Raw genomic sequence first — 5,149 nt, 5'->3', positions numbered from 1 at the left:
AATAACATCATAACACTCCATAATAACATCATAAACACTCCATAATAACATCATAAACACTCCATAATAACATCATAAACACTCCATAATAACATCATAAACACTCCATAATAACATCATAACACTCCATAATAATCATCATAACACTCCATAATAACATCATAAACACTCCATAATAACATCATAACACTCCATAATAACATCATAACACTCCATAATAACATCATAACACTCCATAATAACATCATAACACTCCATAATAATCATCATAAACACTCCATAATAACATCATAACACTCCATAATAACATCATAACACTCCATAATAACATCATAACACTCCATAATAACATCATAACACTCCATAATAACATCATAAACACTCCATAATAACATCATAACACTCCATAATAACATCATAAACACTCCATAATAACATCATAAACACCACATAATAACATCATAACACTCCATAATAACATCATAAACACTCCATAATAACATCATAACACTCCATAATAACATCATAACCCTCCATAATAACATCATAAACACCCCATAATAACATCATAAACACTCCATAATAACATCATAACACTCCATAATAACATCATAAACACTCCATAATAACATCATAACACTCCATAATAACATCATAACACTCCATAATAACATCATAACACTCCATAATAACATCATAACACTCCATAATAACATCATAACACTCCATAATAACATCATAACACTCCATAATAATCATCATAAACACTCCATAATAACATCATAAACACTCCATAATAACATCATAACACCCCATAATAACATCATAAACACTCCATAATAACATCATAACACTCCATAATAACATCATAACACTCCATAATAACATCATAAACACTCCATAATAACATCATAAACACCCCATAATAACATCATAACACTCCATAATAACATCATAAACACTCCATAATAACATCATAACACTCCATAATAACATCATAAACACTCCATAATAACATCATAACACTCCATAATAACATCATAACACTCCATAATAACATCATAACACTCCATAATAACATCATAAACACTCCATAATAACATCATAAACACTCCATAATAATCATCATAACACTCCATAATAACATCATAACACTCCATAATAACATCATAACACTCCATAATAACATCCTGCTCTATTTCCCAACTCCAGATAAAGGATCCTTGAAGGCACTTCAATCGTTAAATACCAAACTCCATCGTTTCCTTATTAGGTCTGGACCCCTTACCCTACAGACGTTCTGCACCTTTCCCGAGGGCACCAACCATGTCCAAGACCTCTCTCTCCCTTCCTGGGGACCCTGCCCATCAGGAATATATATGAGCTGGGTAACCACTCCCCAGCCCCTCCAATACTATCCCGGGTAAAACGCCCCGAGTTCTCTTCCAACAATCTCCATTGTTGCTTCTCCTTCTTGCCATTACGTGCCTCCAAAGACCCCTCCTCCTACCGCCACGACAATCATGTGTGACCCCTTACACATGATTGTCCCTCCACAACTGCAGGGCTTTCTCCATGCCCTCCTTGATGTCCAGGGTCCACATATCCAGACCCACCTCGTTTAAATGAACACCATCCGCCCTGAGGAAACCTACCTCTCTGCCTTCCAACTCTTTATGCCGCACCACAACACCGCCATTGCGTGCCACAAACCTGCCAACTACCTTGTTCACCTTTGCTCGCGCTTTATTCAGGCTATGGACGGAACGTGCCTGCCGCCACACCTTGCGAGCCACAATATCTGACCAGACGATCACCACTCCTGGAAAAGACGACCATAACCGCAAAAGGTCAATCTTCACATCCCTCACTAAATCCCTGGACGACCGAATGCCCAAATCATTGCCGCCAAGGTGCACCACTAAGATATCCGGCGCCCTGTCCAAACCTGCATAAAATTGTACCTCTGGTAACAGCCTACACCACAGCATGCCCCGCAGGCCCAACCATCTGACCTGCACCTCTGCGTGATCCATGCCCAACTGCCGTCCGGCCGGACGAACATCTGCACGCACACCTCCCCAGTGCACGTAGGAGTGCCCCATGATCCAAATCAAGCAGGGACCTGCACCTAAAACAACACAAAACAGCAATGAAACAACTCCATCTCCGCCTCCAGCACATCTTATCACCACCGCCTCAAAGCAAGTGAGGCCGCACATACAACCTATATCGGTCTGACTCCCACCTACCGATCTTCTTAACCATCGCCGGGGATAAACCCCACCGAGCTGCTTCCGTAGCTGCGCCAATTCTAAAAGAATGAGAGCTAAAACCTGCTCCACCTCTGCCAGACAACAGGATACATTTTTTGAACACCTGTGAAAACTGGAATTTTGACAGAGACAACCCGTCTGCATGAACCAGCAAAGACTCCGGCCCCTCAGGCCTCACCGCAACAAACTCCCGAAAACAGCGGACCGGGCACACCCGCGACCCTGGTAACTCATACAAGCGCACCACAAAACCTCTCCCTTCCTGATCTGTCTTAGATCTACGAAGCAAACAAGAAAGGCAGGAGCCATCCAAATCCACATCAGCGTACAATAAGCCCCCTGCCACACTCTTACTGGCCGACACCAACTCCGATATCCGGAACGCCCCAAAGAACGCCAAAGAAAAGCCCAGTGTAAATAACCGTGCTTCAAACGCCGAAACACAAACCTCCCTCAACAAATCACAAATCGCTACCAACAGCTCAAATGACACCGGCTTCCTGAGATCCCTAACTGCGGAACCCCTCCTGAAACCCTTCATTGCCTGCCGCACCAGAAAGGACTTAGTCACGTCCTCCTCACCTTTCTTCTTAAACCAAAAAGCCAAGGCCGACAAACTCCGAGCGACCGTTGCTGCAGACGCCCCTTCACTGTACGCCTTTCCTATAAAATACAGCAAACACGCCTGCCGATCTGCAATACCTGCCTGCGCATTATCCAACAACGCCTCCCATACCTGCCATACCGCACTGTACCTCTGCCACGTAACCGCACTAACCGACCTTTCCACAAGCGACATCGCCATTGTCACACCACCTTCCACAGATGCTCTGGACAAGGCAGGCCATGAGACTCCGCCCCCGGCGCCAGCAGACGAAACCTGTCCCACTGTTGACGAGAAAGGGAATCAGCCACAGAATTCAGCACCCCAGGAATATGCACTGCCACAAAATGCACATTCAACATCAGACCTCTCAAAACTAAATGTCGCAATAGCCGCACGACTGGCGGAGAATTAGCTGTCTGAGCATTAACAGCCTGAACCACACCCAGATTGTCACATACGAAACGCACTCTCCGGTCCCGCAGACAATCCCCCCACAACTCCGCCGCCACCACAATCGGGAACAGTTCCAGCAGAGCCAAGTTACGGACAAAACCACATTCATGCCATGTATCAGGCCAAACTCCTGCACACCAACCCGCACACCAACCCGCACACCAACCCGCACACCAACCCGCACACCACTGCCCCTGGAAATAAGCCCCAAATCCACAAGCACCTGACGCATCAGTATACAGCTCCAAGTCCACACTAGACACCGGCTGATACATGAGCACCGACCGCCCATTGTAGCTCTGCAAAAACTCCCCCCACACCAACAAATCAGCTTTCAACTCCGCCGACAACCTAATAAAATGATGAGGGGAATGCACCCCTGCGGTAGCACCAGCCAACCGCCTGCAGAACACCCGCCCCATGGGCATAATCCTACAAGCAAAATTCAAATGCCCCAACAAGGATTGCAAGTCCCGCAATTGTATCTTCTTCCTGCGCAGCGCACTCACCACCAACCCTCTCATCTCCAGCAACTTATCATCAGGCAAGCGACACTCCATATTATCTGAATCAATCATGATTCCCAAAAACTTAATGACCGTCGTGGGTCCCTCCGTTTTTTCAGGCGCCAGAGGTACCCCAAAGTCCCTTGCCACTCTCTCCATAGTGTGTAGCAATCCTGCACACACATAGGTACCCGGCGGCCCGATAAACAGGAAATCATCCAGATAATGCAGGGCAGATTGCACCTGCGCCTCCCGACGGACCACCCACTCCAAAAACGTGCTAAACATCTCAAAATAAGCGCATGAAATGGAGCAGCCCATCGGGAGGCAACAATCCACAAAATATTCCTCCTGCCAATAACATCCCAGCAAACAAAAACTATCCGGATGCACCGGCAATAAACGAAAAGCGGCCTCAATGTCAGTTTTCGCTAACAGAGAGCCCTTCCCGTACTTGCGAACCCAAACAACCGCCGCATCAAAGTTAGTGTAACTGACCGCGCACAAGGCCGGATCAATGCCGTCATTCACCGACTCGCCTTCCGGATAAGACAAGTGATGAATAAGGCAGAATTTATTCGCCTCCTTTTTTGGAACCAAACCTAACGGGGAAACACGCAAATTCTGAACAGGCGGGCAGGAAAACGGACCCGCCATGCGGCCCAACGCCACCTCCTTCAGCAGCTTATCCGTAACCAGATCAGGCCGCGCCAAAGCAGACGACAAATTACGGACCACCCCGTCACGTCCAGCCGACGTACACGGAATCCGAAAACCTACTGAAAAACCCAACCACAACAACTCCGCCACTTTCTTATTTGGATACTCCCTTAAAAACGGGAGCCTCCTTTCCACCCTCACCGGCGTCGCCCCCTCTTCTGCTCAGCATCTCCCTGCCTGCCCTTATTCTTCTTGAAGCATCTGGACAAACCATGGGCGCCTCCGCAACCGGAGCACTCGTGCTTGTACCTGCAGTCTGGGCCAAACTTGCAATGCCCCTCGTTGTACTGCCAGCAACACCCCTTTCCTGAGGATCCTGACCGACCCGCTGCTGACCCCTGCCCGCCGGCCGTATCCCGAAAGGGCTGCTGCCCCTGTTTTGGCGCAGACATCAAACGCATCCACAAACTGATATCTTTGTGGTCCCATCGCAATGACGGGCGCACTGACTTCCGTTGACGAAACTGTTCGTCATACCGCAACCACGCATTACCACCGTATGCACGATACGCCTCCCCTACCGAATCCATATAACAGAATAGCGCCGAACAGTTCTCCGGCGCCTTCTCACCCACCACACTAGCCAA

Source organism: Rhinoderma darwinii, chromosome 6 (assembly GCF_050947455.1).
Source record: "Rhinoderma darwinii isolate aRhiDar2 chromosome 6, aRhiDar2.hap1, whole genome shotgun sequence".
Taxonomy (NCBI): Eukaryota; Metazoa; Chordata; class Amphibia; order Anura; family Rhinodermatidae; genus Rhinoderma; species Rhinoderma darwinii.
The sequence above is the reverse complement of the archived record's forward strand: the minus strand, read 5'-3'. Positions refer to the sequence as shown.